General features: G+C 37.2%; 1 protein-coding gene across 1 annotated transcript in view; it reads right to left on the bottom strand.

The window, feature by feature from the left end:
* Window positions 1–18,605, bottom strand: part of LOC100646390 (zwei Ig domain protein zig-8) — a 460,535-nt gene that overhangs the window by 99,856 nt on the left and 342,074 nt on the right. The window lies entirely within an intron of this gene.

Here is an 18,605-nt window from a genome sequence, read left to right as displayed (position 1 = left end):
ATTGCGCATGCGTATAATGTTAATATTTACGTAATAATCACATTCTAAGGGTGTACGTAAAGTGCATTTAACGTTACCTTATAAACTGAAACTTTCAGAATGAAACATTTTTGTCACCGGTTCGTAAAAACTGCAGTGAGAAGGAATTTTATGCAGAAAAGTTGCGAGATACAAAACTATTTACGATAAAGCTGAGAACATCAAAGGGATGATTGTAATAAATCTGAAAAGAAGAAGCAGATATGAAGTGGTACATTCAATGAACATACCTTAATTTTTTCCATGCGATAGAAAATAAAAAATATGGCAATAAGATTCAAAATTAAATTCTACTTCCAATTTCCTGATATTACAGCTTGCATTCCAATAAACTCAAAGGAAAATGGAGAAATCCAGAACCTGACGCGATGAACTTCAACACGAGAATTATTAACTTACAGCCTACGCATCCTTTTCAAACAAGTTCAAATAAAGCTATTACGTTTTATTACTAACAGTTTGATACAACTAGATTGTATTTATGAAAAATCTTCATGCGTAAAAATCCACAGGATGTATATAATATACAGGAACATACGAAATATTGAAAGCGAAGTCATTTCAAAAAAAAAAAACAATCGTTCAAAAGCATAAGATTTATATAATCGATTCGTATAATCCCACTATTTTTAATATTGTTTCTAGCGATGTAAGGAAGAAAATATTTCAGAAATATACTTTCAAGTTTTTGAGGGTTATTTTCTTAAATAAGGACAATTATTGATGTAGCATAACATAGCACGACTAACCACTAAAAAAAATTTGTACATAAAACTAAAAATAATAAAATATATAATTAGGTTCTTAAAACATCGAAAGAGACAAAACGTCGTTTCTCCTGTCATTTCAATTTCTTCTGAAGTTTCAGAAATTGTAGCAAAACTACCGATGAAAAGACAACCAACCATTTCTAGAGGGACGAAAGCTTTTATTACACCTCGATGTGAGTCCCGAACGATATCCTTCATGCAAATAAACCGTGTGATTACACGTTACAACGTAAGTGGGAAACGGAAGGCTGGTTCAGGAATGGCCTCCGTACTCGTGCTACTCTTTGATCCCTAGTCTATACATTAATCAACTCTGCGAGCAGAACGCGCTAGCTGACATTTGCTAATTAAATTTCAGATACTCCGAGCTGGCGCAGAAAGAGACGTGTATTTATGCTTTTCGAGAAGCAACTTTGAGCCACGAACGTGTCGTACAAAAACGCTTCCAGGATGTGATCGAATTTTCCTACTGTGCTTCTGTCCGTCATACCATGCGACGTGCATCGCGCGTATCCGGTTGTGCAACGATCTATTTTTCTTTCTTTCTCTTTTTTCTTTTTTTTACGAAAATTAAAGTCACTCCGGTAAATCGCGAAACGATCGTTCGCGTGTTACGGTAAACAACGGCAAATTGAATTTTGTAGAAAACGTCGATATCAATATGGGATTTTCACGCTGGAACGAACGAAAATCAGAGATTTAATCTGCGAATGGACGATTGAACTTTATTTTCGAGAACGCTCTCATTTCGCCGATCGAGGAAAAGAGAGATAAATTTACGACACCAAGGTACACTGTTGCTCGCAAGTGTGCAGAGTACATACACAGAGTAATGCAAGTATGTAATTACTTACATTTTGTCAAAGTGTACAAATTAATAACGAAATGGCAATTAAAAGTAACGTACAGTACACCTTTTTACGGAGTTACTTTTGCGATTTGCTTAACTGAAGGAAGCCTGCGGATGAAAAGGTTTCATCGAACACGACGTGACTACGTTTATGGCTGTTTTATGGCGTAAAGATGCATTTAGGAACGTGACTGAATTTTATGATGACGCTGAACGTGTATCAGCTCTACGGATAAATTTAACACGACAATGTCGTCCCGCAGGATTCAGTTCAAGTTGTGAACTATGATGCTCGACTTTTATCCGTTCGCTCAATAAACTTCGTGTTATCAATACAATTCTATTGATTAACACATTTCCCACGATTTATAACAATTGCTTTTAATTATTTGCGAAAATTCTTATATCTCGATCGTATCGTCAAATACGCTTAGAGATTGATCAAAGTATTTGAACCACAGCAAGTTTTTATAAAAAATGTGTCATGTGCGTTAAACGAGATTGTTTGAAACGTGACTATCGAGATTATATTTCTGTTCAGATGCTTGGAACCAAAGTTCTCTCGACAATTTTTAAAACGCTTCTCACAATTTGTCACGTTTCCTTATTTTTAACAGCAAGAAAAAATAATTTAGAAACAATTTAGTTAAATTTAACTGTGACATCTTGCATAAGACAGAAGGAACGTAGGAATCGCGAGGAAGGAGCAACGAGATTCTAATCAACGATCAAACATTTGAAATGCTTTCGAAAAGTTTCCAGTTGATCCAGTCATTGCTAAGATCAAGTAGTTGCAAGTGGAGTGCGCGATGAATTTAAGCGTGGTCGCAGCTTGTTCGGATGTGAAAGTAAACGTAATTTGTCGACTCGATGTCCTCTCGAGAGGGCTGCATATACATGTGCCGCGATCGAACGCAATTGCGACTCACAGCTGCACCAGGCAGCTACGAAACCAATTACAGAACTGTGTTAATCTCTCCGATGTTTCGAGTAGTCCGTGTCAAACTTCTGACTTTAACTAATTCTCGACACTCTATTTAGGCTTTGCTCTATTTAGTGGTATATTAATATACAATACCTAATAATAGTAATATTATCTTTGATATTGAAATAAAATCGTTGGTGTTATAAATTGATTTTAATATTTTGATAATTACGGACAGGGTGGATAAAGGTACATTCCGAGACGCAAGAATCGAATGAAAATCTAAGTTAAAGTAGCTTACTCTACTTACGAGAAACAGCTTATTCGCTTCATCAACTTAACATCACTTTTCTCATAAAAGAATTTTATATTTGTTCCGTATTTTTAAATTTACAACTTTTCCTCGCAGACTTTATTGACATATCAGCTAACATCTTTTATCATGTTGTTAATTCGATGAAAATCGTCAATGACCCCCCAAAAACCGTCGGTTTTCAAACGATCAGACTTGTGTTTTCGTTTAGCATTGTAATCTCAAAGCCGAGGAAAAAGAGGAGAGTAGGGAAATTGCAAAATATATATTTCGTTACGCACAAATCCGTCGGTTAATCGAAACGCAGGATTCTTTTGATAATTGTAGTTCCCCGGTGATATGAGGAATGAAAGAAAGATAGTTATAAAGGCTACCGACAGGTAATTCGATCATACTCCTTTTTCTGACAGGGCAAAGCAAATTAAAAACGCGAAATAAAATTCTCTCAATCTTCCCTTCCTTTTAATAGGAAATTCGTACTTTGTGCAGCTTTATCCAATAACGTAGAAATCTATTTATTGTCGGAATAAATATTTTCCGATCAAATGGAAGTTTTAATTATTCATGAAGAAATAACACAAAGAAGAAAGTTCATTAGTAACGAATAAATAATCAGAGTTCTAGAAGCGTAGCTTGTTTACTGCTTCTTTAATGTTTGTTGGTTTAACGAAGGAAATGTTGCAGATTTATTTTGTAACGTTATATTAACGCAACGAAAGATACGAACGCTTTTCACATGATATGAATTTCATCCATTTGGTTTTCATTTCATACGTGCGGCTCTTTCTTTCGCTTAACCATAAATTACATAACGTTAATTTCCTGCGTTGGTATGAGATGTGCTAAGGAATATACAATTCCACTTCGAATATGCATATATCTCCTTCGAAACTATTTGGAAGACCACGAAAACGCGAAACTGCAACTCTAGTAAAGCGACGTATCGGAGCACGGACAGCAAAAACCACACAACCAGTCAATTAGAATAGCTGGTATCGCGACGTTACGTTATCTCCTTGGCGAGCTTTGAATACAAATCATTCCGTGGATTACACGATATGCAATGCACGCGTATATGTGTACACGAGTGCGCGTGTGTGTGGGTTAGAAATACAGGGCACACAATTAGATCCTGCGGTGGCTGGTGCCAGTCGGTCACGAAACTGCCACGAGAACCTGTGCTAATCCCTCCACGTTGCGCTACCATGTCACTTGTCTCGATGTCGCGCCGCTTTGACGACTGCCATGCGAGTTTCAACAACTTAGTTTTGCCTCCACGAATCTTCGGATGTGTCGTACCGGCAAATGGCGCCTGGCCACATTGCCGGAATTCAGGCAGTTTGGTTTTGCCTTTCCTTCGTCGTTTTCGATTTTCCAACGTTCCTTGTGTCCCTCGACGTGGTCTCCTTTGACACGCGGTTTGTGGCAGAATCAATGTATTCGGCGACTATTCATTGAACACCAGTTTAGTTTGTTCGAAGAGATTCGTAGCAACATGAAAATTATGGTCTTAATTATCTTTAAAGGTATCCTTTAGTTAGGTATACTTTAATTTCCAGCAGAATAAATTTCTTAATTCAAATCATTGTCATTCACGAACTTTCGAGAGATACGATGTTTGTAATAATATTTTTGGAAATCATCGTTGTTTTGCATTCTTCGCATATTTTAGTAGTATTTTGGTTCCTAGTTAGTGAAGAATGAATTCTTTTGAAAGACTGGCGGAATTTATTTATTGATAAAATTATTTGTGTGATACAATTAAATTCATTGACATCATCAATTTAAAGCTGGCTCTTCAGTTTATAATACAGTCCAGTTAAAATTGTCTTTCTATTTGGTTTTCTTTGGTATTCAAATTTTTGAACTGTTAACGTAAACATTCACGAATAGAGCTAGGATGTATTTATCGAATAATGTTCATTTTATGATATAAAAATGCATTTTAGACGACAGATGACAGACGAAAGAGATTTCGACAGAAATTCAGCTACGGATGGAAATTAAATTTTCACAATTTCATTATTGTATGCACACAGAGGCACGACACTTTTTTTTAGTGGGAACCTATGAAATAGGAACACAGGGGAAAAGAAGAGATTGTAACGAAATAAATTTCGAAAATCTAATTTGTTCATACTCCCCAAGTACCAAGTGCACATGAAATGGTCGGAAACAAAATTTTCTGCTATCAAACTAACTTGTATTATTAATCTATATAACAATTTCCTACGAATTTTAACTATTATTATATCTAAGTAATATTACAAAATATAATGTAAATATGTATACGAAGAAACAGTAAGTGAGAAACAGTCACGATAAAATGTATAATGTAATTTGAAATACGAAGGATTAACATTAGGATTATTTACATGTAATATATACTTATACTTAAGCTGTATAGATGTAATAGCATTCGTGTAGAGACAAAAAATATTCGAACGTGTGTTTCGTTTGCACAGTAGTCAAACGAAATATAAAGAGGTAAAATGAAATATTGATTGCTCCTTTTCTCCCATTCACTGTTTTTGATCCTTCCACTTAATAATGGCGTTCCAATTTAACCAAATCTCAGACAATAAAGTTGATTGTAGAAACGAATATTGACTACTAATTTAACACTACAGAGGAACATATGGCAGGCTCTACCGTAGTATGTAAATGCTATAATAAATACAATGGTACGCAAGTATTTTTTGCAGTCATTTTACATTGAAACGATTCGTGTTTCCGATACTTTGAAGAAAAGTTTAACGAATTTAGGAAACGATTATAGAAGCGATCGTTTGTGAAAAATCGATAGATATTCGAAAATCGCATTTAATGGAATCTCACGCATTTTATAAACGAAGAGCAACACACGTGGAACAATCGTCGGAGTATTTAGCATCGAATAACCGGAGGACGGAATCGGATTTATTCGTATTCGACGGGGATCGATCGGTCGGATGCTTGGGCAACGTCGGGAAACGGGTAAACGGCGCGAACAAAGCCGGCCAAACAAAATGACGCCATTCTTCAGGGCGAGTCGTTCCAATTTCTACACTTCGCTGCAAATATTGCCGCGTGCTGGTGTTTTTGCCGCCGACTACGCCTCCTTTCGCGCCGTTTCAATTAAAACAGCCAACCCAGCCAAAGAATGCGTGTATTCCGCGCGCACCACATACTTTTTCTATCACCCTACCCTCTAACGACAATTGCGATCCGAGCAAATATTTAGACCGCATTGCACGCTTTTTCCACCGGAATCCTGGGCGAATTTTTCGTTGCCAACACTTGCCGTTTCTTCGACATTCACAGCATCCTTGCAATCTTCTCGCCGTCGTGAGTACGCGCCAGGAATTTCGTGCGCGACTTTCGAGATTTGAGAAAACGAAACGACTTCCCGATAGCGATACGCTTTCTTTTCAGAGAACTTACGAGCTTATTGTCTGCCGCAATATCGAGCTTCGTAATGAAAATTTATATAACATACATACATGAAAATAATAATTCCCGATATATAATCATAATTTATTATAATTCTCGCAACTAGTAGCGAGACACGTTTCTCTCTTGTCACATGTTGAAATTCTTCTTTGTGTTCATAATTTGCGTGCCACTGTCTCTTGTGGTCACTGTTACTTCGATTTTATCGAAGCTGAAGGAGAATCCTAGATTTGTTTTCGCGAAACGATCATAACATTCTATGGGTAGAAATATGAAAAAATGTCATGTATGTAACATAGATAGATTCGCGAATGCTTGTTTGGGAAATTGTAATAAAAATATAAAAATCCGCACGCCTGAGTAAAATGCGGGATGCTTAGTGTGTTGTTATCGAAAGGCGCTCGACAACCATATCTCTCGACAGCTAGTGGTATTACTCGTCACGCTTGTTTACAACTGCCAACGACTGAACACAAGTGTCGTCGTTATACTTTTCGTATTTCTATATATTTGCACAGTATCTTGTTGTTTTTAGCAGCGTCCCAGTATTCATTCAATTCATTTCAATCTCAGCGGCTATGTGCTAGAGCGCAAATATTGAAGCTGGCGCGATGACACGTGCCGTTTGTTAGGTTTCGTGTGCACCATGTATCCTTTCAATTAAAATGAACGCATGTTGAACAATGGTCGTGCTGAGAAGTGTTCTCACTCTCCCTCCCTTTCCCATACTCGTTTCTACCTCCTCTCTTTTCTGAATGGAATCATCCTATTTGTTTTCGACATTTATCCAATCACACATCTCCGAGCTACCCCCTTTCCGTTCCGAGCGTTCACACTGTTCAATTGTCCCAAATTAGAGATCCAGAGAAATAAATAACTATAGAGATGTAATCGACAAAATGTAGCCTTAATTGGTTTAAAAATTTGGAAAAACTTTGAAACGATCGGAAATTTGTCAGAAGATTTATCCTATATTTGTATATGATTACGAATTGATTTTGCAATTAAATTCATAATACAATTAGATAATGAGCAATGAGAAAAAATTTAATATTCTGTTATGATGTATCAAAAAAATTCATCAGCTTCTGATTTACAGGTCAAATTTCTGTAAATATATTACAAATGAAGGAAAAAAGGCACAAAACAAATAAGCATGCTAATTAAACGAATAAAATATAAGAATTCAAGTGAGTAAGTAAAGCAGGATGACATATAGTCAGACGTATCGTTTATACGAACACTGTTAAAATTTTGTATGTGTGATTTATATAGAAAATGATTATATAATCATTTCTAATACTTTGACTTTGACTTTTACTAAAAAAAAATAAAACGATCAGAGTTCAGATTCTTCTTTATGAAATAATTCAGCAAATACGCTACCGTTCTCAAAGATGGACTATATTCGGCTATCGAGTCAACTCGCAAAATTCGGCCATCAAATCACGCACATTCTTGCTTCCGCAGATGCATGAAAACGTAGCGAAACGATTTCTCTATCAACAACTTCCGGTGAGCTTAACTTGGAGCAAACAAAATTACGGTACTGAAAACGCAGCGTTCCTCCCGGGATGATTTCTCACAGCGAAGCAGAAAAACGTGGAAACGCAGACAGAAACGATGGACCAAAAAGCGGCGGCAATTCAAACAAAAGGAAAACAAGTACGCGGCTGGATTCCGCAAATGTCTCGGCGATCGGTACAATATGACTTTCCGATCTCCGGCCGACTTATATCACGGCTACCGGAGGAAATAAGTAGTTCGAGACTTCTTCCGTCGTTCTGGGAGAGGCATTAACGATCGCTAAAACCGATAAGAAGACTTCTTTGTTCACGGAAGGAGAAGAAAGAAAATTTCCAGCGGTTCCATTGATCGTCTTATTTTCGCCGACCTATAATGCTTTCTATATATCGTTTACCTCTCAAAGACGAAGCAAATGAACACGGTTTAGAGGGAGCAGAACCATTATAACAGAGGCTGTGTACCTTGTTTGCGGTATTCCCCCGTGACTGGTTTAACTCTCGGTTGCAGGACGAAACGCGACGATGCAGCCCGATGCTTGCTCTTTGGATTAATTAGATAAGAAACAGGTCGACGGATTGACAACAAAAGACGCGATCGGCGGAAAACGCTCGTTTAACATCGACTTCGATATCCGAATAGTTGACGCCGCTTCGCGATTTATTTCATGCTGTTTCTATTCCTAAGTTCTGTTACATACATAGTGACTCATGCAATCACGTTTGAACATTTACTATAGAAAACTTTTATGTATATATAATATCGTATGCGTCATATAAAGCTGTTGAGGTCATCTAATAGAGGAAGGATGAATTTGTAATAGAAATATATATTGAAGTAAGTATAGTGTATGCTGATCCAGATCCTCACAGAAGGTTATAGGGAGCACGTTGATATATTTACAGCAAAGAACATTGCCAAAAAAAAAATTAGCTTTGGTGTGTAACTCTAGCTGAAAGTTACAAGAGACAGGAATAACAATCTATAAGCTTTTCGTTTCTAAACCTTGTAACAAAAAGTAACATTGATATTCAAGGGCACAATAATACAGACTTCTCTTTTTATAATTTTTATTTACTTCACTAAATTCTATTTTCTTCATAGCGGGTCCAGGTAACGGGTAAATAAACGAAAAGATGTAGAGTTTTCCTAGAAGTAATTACTTCAACAAAAGCATTCTGAAATTTCATTAGTACTATAACGAGACACAAATATGAGCCATGATTATATTGAGACAATTTAAAACGCAGCTGAAAATAAAGTTACAAGTATTGAAGTTACAAGACGAAAGAACAATAGCAATTACGTCATCTTTGTTATTGAATGAAAAAGTCTAAAATGATGCGTGTTTAATTTCTGTCGAACCAATAATTATCTAACGCGAGTATGCTATGTACCAGTCGCCGAATTATTTCATTTTCCACTAATGACATATTTTACAGCGAGGTGCTAGAAACGTACGTACGCATATTCATATGTATGTCTTCGCATAATTTATATGCGCTATAGGTAGAATATCTAGCAATGTATTTATCACGTGTGATGGAATTGCGACACAGTGTGGCAAAATACGTATTCATACGACATAACAACAGTAAGCGTCCAATTTGTCGCTTGACAGATAACTTTTAATAGCGAATACGAGAATATTATATTGGAAAATTCATTACCAGCGCACAATTGTGACATCTTAAAAACTAAATCCCAGAATTGATTTGTATAAAGTACATTGGAATTAGGATCTTCCAACCGGTTTTAAATAGGTCATACCGTTAAAAATCTGTTTTTTTTTTAAATTCTTCTGTAATTTTTTATTTAAATACGAACGAGATCATTCGTCTGAATCAATATTTATGAATAAAATAATATAAGTTATCTTTAATTAAATGTCAATATTTTATTGTATATTATTAAAAAGCTTGAAATTGAACAGAATGCCAGATTATTCTTTCTCTCAGAGAAAGTCAAACATGGACACGGGTAGCTCTTATTACAATTGCTTCAATTTTCTCAGCCCGATGCTTTAGCATGGAGCTTCTTATAAAACTGCAAAACACATCATAGTATTAGCAACAATAATAGAATGGAACTTCCAAATTCCCATTCTCTCTTCTATTTTCGTCCAGGATCGTCGCAACACAGAGTTCGTAAACCCGATTTCTTTGCAGCGTGCATCCAACCAAAGAGCCGATTCAACAGTTTGACAATGCCTGGTCATTTTCAGGCATAGCTGTGAAGGATTCAGCGTGGATTAATCAAAGAATCCAAGTTGGACGCGAGGTCTGTATCTCTTACAATTCGATTCGTAATCAACGGACGTCCAAGGAAATTCCTTTCGGAGCTCCTTTGTTCCGCGAAACAATGACAATGTTCGAGTGCCGCCTGACCCAGGCGAAAGAAGTCAGAAGAGAGAAGACAGAGAAACGAAAACGGAGTAAAAAGAAGCGAGAAAAAGAACGAAAGACAAGGAGAGAGAGAGAGAGAGAGAGAGAAAGAAGAGCGAAGAGGGTGGAACTCTTTAGAGTGACTCGGAGCGTTTGCACCGATCAGCAGAATTCTTCGTCGAATTAGTCCAAGTTCTTGGCTTCGCGTCGAATTCGATGATGCCGAGGAATGTCGTCTACGGCTCGTCGCATAATGCCTGGAATGCTCTAGCTGATGGTTGCACGGAGGAAACATGCTTAATGATTTTACTCCGTTACAGCGACTGATAAGATCCTTGTGATCCGTAGGGATGCTTTGTGCGGCCGGATATTACGTGTTCGAATCCCTTTTAACGGATCGTTTAAGGGTACAGAGATTTTGAGGAATTGTGTGCACGGGATGTGGATATTACGGATTCTGAAGTGCCCTCGAGGGTTGTTTCTGCATTCACTGGATGTATAGTAAATAATATTACCAGATAGATGAGATTTGATGGCTGCAAGATTGGCTGTTAATGAAGAATTCGGGTAGTATGGAAGAAACGATGGGAAGAATTATGGTTATTAGGTTTTAATCAGTTCAACTATTCGTACTCATCATTTAGTTTCAGACAGAGTCACGAAAGTTTACAGTCTACATGTACTTGAATGTTGATGAATGAACTACATGTATTGAATAGGCGGATCACAAGAAGAAAAATATGGCAAACCCTCTTTGGTCAATGTTCTGATTTAATATGACACCATTGGAAATGAAAGCTTGTTAAATCTATTGTAGTAATTTCGTATCAAATATTTTATAGAAAGTTAACGAAGTATGTGAAATATTTGATATTATATATCGCAGTATATGAAAAATTTTGTAAAAATCATAGTAAACTAAGCTCTAATCTCGCCACATTAGAGATAACGTGATGTATTAATCAACAGTTCCGTCGGTGCTTTCACTAAACAATTTCTCCGACCTATCAAGCCAGACCACGATCGATTTCACCCTTCCAATCGCAACAAGATAATGGAAACAATTTCGAGACCGTGTGTCTAACCGAATTCTATGAAGAGGACACATAAAATAAGAAGGGATTTCGAGCATCTCGCCGTTTCTTCCGAAGTCTGGTCGTCGCATTGTCCAAGCGGAACGATTGGCCTTCGATTTGCCGGCTGCTCGTCATTTTACGTCCCTTTTCACTTAGCTGTAGCTCCCCACGAGACTAGATTTTTCTCGCTTTGGGACAAATCACCGCTCGCACCGGCAGAATAGCCGATTTCAGTGAATAAACTGACCAATCAGGGCTAATGGAACAGACCAAGTCTTTTGGTCGTTACGAATCTGTGGATGGCCGTTAGTTTTTCTTTCGACCGGTTAAGAATCGTTCTAGTCGATAAGACATTAGAAACCCTGGCGTTTCTTTTCACCGCAGTTCCTTTCGATCGCCGAAAATTAAAACGTCAGGGAAGTTTAAGTTGTTCGATTTTGTTTCTTATTTACGTTTTGTATCAATCTATTTCGATTTATGGAGGAATTTATCGATTTTAGAATTTCTAGAAATACAACTGTTTCAAATATGTAACACTTATAAATGGAGCATAGTGACAAATAAAGTCCAAAGACAAATTACATAAATCACATAGAAATCTAAAATGAAGCAACCCCTAATCCTATTTGTAGAGTTTCCTAATTATGCTCTTAATTACATTCAAATCTATTTTTCCATTAATAATTAACATACCTGACAAGGAACAACCAGAGTTGTTAAAATTGACCAATCACAATTTTCACTCGATACAACTAAAGATTCACTTTGCGAATCATCGCGAAATCAACAATTCCTCGTTTTTAAATGAATTCGACCCGTTGGCAAAAACTCAGAAATAATCTGGGTGAGAGGAAGGCGACAGGAACAGGGAGAAAAAGCGAAGAGGATAAAAATAACGAAAGAAAAAGAGAGGCGACGAGTTAAAACAGTCGTTGACCTTAATTACACAGCAATCAAAGTTCTGCCTACAAAGCCGAAGCATCGTGGCACGGAGTGCCCCATGCGCATCGAAAGGAAAGGATTTTTCGTGGGATTTTGATTTCCTCTCGTACGATCTGGGTCAATCGAGCGCTTTGACCAATCTTGCAAAGCGGAACCGCGTTCGTCGACGAGGAAAAACGATGTAGCCAAACGGACGAGAAAGGAAACGAAGCCTAAATTAATAGGTGTTCGTCGGAGAGGCTGACTTCGCTTTGCTGTCGCGAACGAAACAGTTCGAAAGTTGGTTGGAAAAGTTGTTTCGATCGAGGTATTACCGTAGACGATCGACGAAGCCCTGTTTAGAGAAGCAGATATCTCTCCCGAAGGAGCTTGCAATCGTCGAATCAAGGAAAATCCGTTTCTTTTCTTTCAGATAAAGACTCGTGAGAGAATCGTGAAAACATATAAGCAGCATCGATTTTTCAGATTCTTCTTTGTTTCGTTATTTGGCATCATGCGTTCAAATATGATCTTTCCACAGATTTTGGTATTTTTATTACAACGTATCGTCCTGCTGCTCAATTATCAGTTTATTTGTCATAGCGTATAATTGTTTGCATTGAATTTTGAAAAATATTTAAGGAAAATCAATTTGCGAATTCATGTACACAGATACGTATTTAACGATTTCACACTTTTGGAACTGAGAAATGAGAACGCTGATTAATTTGTTATTTGCTAAAAGGTACAAGTTAAATGAGTAATTGGGTAAACGAAGGAATGTCAAATTATCTTCTGCCCATGACTTTCCTCTGTTTGTTAAGCATTCTACTTTGACGAGGTAGCTTCTTGCAAACATATTTACAGCTTTTGCATCGATTCCTGTTTACTATTATACTTGTACTTTAGAGTAAATTTTTGTCTTCTGCCAGATCACGAAGGATGTGGAATTTACGCTAGTAGTAGAGTTCGAAATAAAATACAGGAAACTATTCCTCGATATTTATTGCTTGTTTATCGCTTTATTTATTGCTCATTATTTATGCCAACGAAATAACGCGAGGATTCTTTTTATACGAAAGTGTGGCCGCAATTCACCACAGAACGTCACAGCTATTTTAACCCAAAGACCGTGTGAAAAATACTTAGCCACAAAATTCTCTCTTTATGTACCGTCTCCGGGTTAAGATCCTATAATTTACCACCGCTAGAGCGTTGGCATTCCGAGACATTAAACGTAAAAAATACAACGCTCGAACTGTGGTACGCGTGCACTCCGCTAACGATAAAAATGAATTCTCAAGACAAGGCAACTTAACGGGGTGGACAAGGGTTTCGAGGGTTGGTAATAATTTCTTCCCGCGCATTTTCACATAAATGTCAAAGAATCGTATAAATCACTACCGTATCCCTGTGAAGGAGGCCAGTAATTAATTTTACTGCAGATTCCGTGTAACTTCAGTTATTGTAACTGTAACTACTGTTCCCCGACCCAGAAATGATACAACCAAATTAATATCCACTTAGAAGATAAAACGTGAAATCTTTTGCAGTCATCTTATGAAGCTTTCTGGTTCTACCCTTTTCGCAGTTTTAGTGCAATATTCATGGATGCTTCTATGAATTTTTCTTTTCTTTTGCTTTCCATCATAACACGATCAACGAAATCAACGAAATTTTTATCATTTAAAATAGAATACATATCCTTAACGCCTCGATATATATTTTTTGTAGCTAGTCTCATATATCCTAACTCAAAATAATATTACAGAGTCGTTGTATCATTTTAAGCGAGCTCTCCATCCTTCAATGACGCAAGTGGGAAGATTAAGGGAAATGTGTTTCCCGTTTCTGCCACTCACATCGTTTGAACTCTTCAATTCTTTTGGAATTCAATTCCGGAAACACAGTTCTTCTGCTTCATTCGGAAACCTGAACTTTTCTAACGAGAATCATTCCATGGACAAACACTTCTCGCTTCGAAACGTTCGATGCACTCTATCAAACGAATCCAGCGCGCTGTATTTAATTCGCGTAATTACAAGATCCGTTTATGTCTGCTGTGTTCGCCGAAGCTACTTCTACAAAGCACAGGAACCTTGTCCCCATAAAACCCCTCATTCACGGTCCGCTAATTTCCAATCCCTATTAAACATCGAGTTAATAAAAGAGCTCGTCGCCTCGTCAAATGCCATAAAATCTGTATAGAACTCCTACAATTACATTGCGAAGACATCATCGAAGGTAATTAAAGCGTAACTCGATGAAATTATCGAGCTGTCGTTTCCAACATCCATAGAAATGTAGCTCCGTAATCTTCGCATCGTGTCGTTACATTTTCACCCGTACGTACGCGTAAGTTGCTTTCTGTCGATAGAAGTGAGAAGTTAGAGGTCAAATTAACGAACTCTGCGTTTAACGAAATTTCTCAATTTTATTAGCCGGATATACGATCGTCGTGCAACTCGAAGAAACGTTATTTCAGAAGTATTAATCTATTAAATGTAAATTAGAAAGTAAAATTTGCAGACGTAAAAATTTGTTGAAAATGGCTAGCGTCTGGCTCAAATGTCTTTTCGCGCCTCGTCGCCTCGACGATTCATCATCTACCCTTGTTTCCAATTTCAATTTCCGCGTGTGTTAGATACGCGCATTGATTATTCGTTCACGTGTACGAATCGAGGCGTGTTTGTTCGATGAATGAACGTTCAATCGAACGGTGTGTTGGATTTTCTTTTTTGCGAAGAACACATTCATGGAGCTTGTCCAACCGTATTATTTTTAGGGAAAACGGCGGTTTCTGAGCGTAGGCTGTCACCAAAAATGGCTGCAATTGTATTTCCGTTTTTGCTGATGAAAATGTCAAATATGATATTTTTTTGATTATATATAATATAACGATTTATACCCAAGAAGTATGTCACAGCACATATTTCATGGAAATATTGAATTTTTCCTCCCGCATTTTATTCCACGATTGAAATCCGTACGCCGAGGTTAAAAAGGATCAAAGTTTATTGGAACGATCCTTTATTCCCAACTCCGATAATGATTTATCGCCAAACTTTGTCTCAATTTATGCATATTATGTTAATAAACTTTTAACCTATCGTTACAGACAGCGTCATAATTCCAAACATTTTTGTATTGTCTCTATCTTACAAATTAAGCTGAGACTAATTGCATTTTACATTCTAATTGGCTCGTAATAGAATATAAGATTGCGCGGATAATATGAGATTTATGATAACTTAATATATGCCGACATTTATTTGGCGTATCAGAACAACCGTGAACGCACCGCAGTAACATTTATCGGGAATATGGATCAACCATAAAGCATGGCCACGTATTTAAGTCGTTAATCGCTGCAAGAAACGCAATATCCAGCCATCGTACACGGACGATTTCCCGGGTAGCTTTAAATGCTTCTTAAAATTTATCGTGTCACCATATAAAGCAATCGAAACTAAACGTTTTTAAAAACGCTGAGACTCAGTGCGGTTTCATGGCGCACATGAAATCGGTTGATGTTGCGATCGGTAATCTTCATAAAATCTGAAGCGAAATGGATCTCCTTTAGAAATCCGTTCGTTTCCTTTTTACTGGCAAATAGTTTTTTGTAACGTGCAACGTTCGATCCGTGATCAGCGTGAAAAAAATATCCAATTTTGGAAAAAGGACAACGCGGCTGCATGGCGTTCTTTGCCCACCGACAAAGAGCTCGCCTCCTAAGTTATAAATTGTATTAATGAAGGGATTATTAATTATAGCGGCGATAATTAATATCAAAGCGAGCGCTGACAAGGTCTCTCATTTCTCCTCGCATTGACACGGAAAATTGGTTTTGCATAATGCAATTCCATAGATACGACACGATGCGGAAAACGATACCCTAATGTAGCTATAATATACTTATTAAGCGATTGAACAAAAATTTTCTTCCTTTTCCTCCTTTTTCTTCCTTCACGAGTGAAATTACAGTGTTGAGATATTTTGTATTACAGTGCTGGCTTCATTAATCGGGAACTTGCGCAGTAATTTACTAATAATATCAATGAATCAACATTATTTTTGTTAATATCCTCATAAAGTATACCAACGATTTATCTGTATTTTATGTGACTTGTAATTTAGTCCAATGATTTTTACAAATATAAAAACATTCGTTTCGGAAATTGTATAATAAATAGAATTTATTATGCAACTTTTATCGAAACTGATTACCGTTCGAGATAGTTTTTACGTTCGATAAATTTCACTTAATTTCCGTGAACGAGAATGTTTTCCCGCGCACACCTTCGAAATTCATTCGACGTTTCCACCTGATCCCCAGCGGGTCGATTATCGAAATCGTGGCAATTATTTATTCCTGCGGCTCGTTGATAAATCGACGTTGTAAAAACGAAAAAGGGAGAAAAGGTGGAAAGGAAATGGAAAAACGAACAAAAGAGTAGAAAGGGAAAAAAGGAAACGAGGAAAAATATCGAGGACGTGAACTTGCGAAACGGCGCGGCGCAACATTCGATTCGATTTAAATTGGCATTTACTGCATCGACGAAATAATGGTGGTGGCTTTTTTATTGGACAATTGAATGTTCATTAACGTATCAGGTGTCAGTCGGAGCCATGCACCTGCTGTCCGTTCGCCGTTTGTTCCCAATTATTTTGCCAACGATCGAGAATAATAATATTAATGGCCAGCGATCGTGTCGCAACGATATCGTTCATGATCGTTTTCAACGCGACCAACCTTCCTGGACGTAACGCTTTCAAACCAAACGGGGTCGATCAACTTTGACGTATTTATTAATGGACTGCGATGGTTCAATTTCCATTTCAACCAAATGTAACCTTGCTCTCGTAACCCTTTCACGACCAAATTACTCGCATTTAACAGTTATGCACGTTTGCCTATAATTTTTACACCGTTTATTTTACAGGTCGTCAAAGAAAGATCACAGAAGAAAAAACGCGGTAAGTACGTAAGTGGTATTTTAATATGGCACATTGAAAATTATTTAAATATGACAAATAGACACAGCCTGATGCAATCTGTGAATATAATCTTTGATATATTTACGATCTTTTGTGAAAGTAGACTTTTTGTCGAGGCATTTCTCTCGCCTTTTTAATTTTATGCTAAACGTTCGAAAAACTAATGTTAAATGGTGATGACGTCACGTATTTACGGAAAACATTAATGTTATGCAGCGAAAAGCCTAGTACTACATCAAGATTTATTTATTATGCATTAACGAAATAACATATTTCTTTTACTTAATTTACGTTACCAAGCCGTTTTAAAATTGAAGAAGATATTAAAGATGTAGTTGTTTAGTTTTCCTTTTGTATTCGTATAATCAATCTGAACATAATTCGCAATTCACTGTATGATACATCGCCGTCTTCAATACATATTGACATTTTATTTTATTTATTAGATTATTTACAATAAAAAATTTTAAGAATTTTCGTTCGTAATTTTCTCGTTAAGAATTTTCAGTAACTTCATTTGGCGTGATACAATGTCATGGCTTATAATAGTTTTATATTGTTGGTTCTAGTAGAATCTAAGGATTTAATCTAAAGGGTATTTTCTTTTTAGTCTGCGGATCTGGTCCGTCGTGTCAAGTAGTTGGGTGACTAATGGGTTGTGGTGGTTGTTGATTCTTGCGTTATATCTGCTTCTGGACTTGTATATTTCATCTTTGACCGTAGGTATCTTGAGGTCGCGGTTGATTATTTCGTTGGTAACATACCAGGGTGCATTTATTAGGGATCTTAGCGTTTTCAATTGGAGGCGTTAGAGTATTTCAATGTTGGAATTACTTAGTGTTCCCCATAGTAGGATTCCGTAAGACCAGGCAGATTTTATTACGGTCTTATAGAGCATAATTTTGTTCTGCGTGCTTAGGTTGGAGCGACGGCCAATGAGCCAATAAAATTTTTGGAGTTTGTCCCTGAGTTATTTAGATTTGTCTACGATGTGTTGTTTCCATGTTAATCTCCTGTGCAGAGACATGCCCAGGTATCTGACTGTGTCCTTGTTAGGAACTGTTATATTGTTAATGGAGACCTGTGGGCAGGTTTGTTTTCGCAGCGTGAAGGTTACATGTGTGGATTTTTTTTCATTAGTTTTGAAGCCCCACTTATGGAACCACTTTTCCATTGAGTCGAGACCTCGCTGGAGAGTGGATGAGGATATCATCGGGTTGGCATGGGACACTAATAGCTCTGTGTCGTCAGCAAATATTGCTATAGTTATTTCTATTGATATCGGTAAATCGGCAGTGTAGATGGAGAACAGCAGAGGTCCGAGGACACTACCTTGGGGTATGCCCGCTTCTATTGGGAAAGTTGTGGTAATG

This window comes from Bombus terrestris, chromosome 14 (genome assembly GCF_910591885.1).
Source record: "Bombus terrestris chromosome 14, iyBomTerr1.2, whole genome shotgun sequence".
Lineage (NCBI taxonomy): Eukaryota > Metazoa > Arthropoda > Insecta > Hymenoptera > Apidae > Bombus > Bombus terrestris.
Note: the sequence above shows the minus strand (reverse complement) of the source record. Positions and strands in the feature narration are given on the sequence as shown.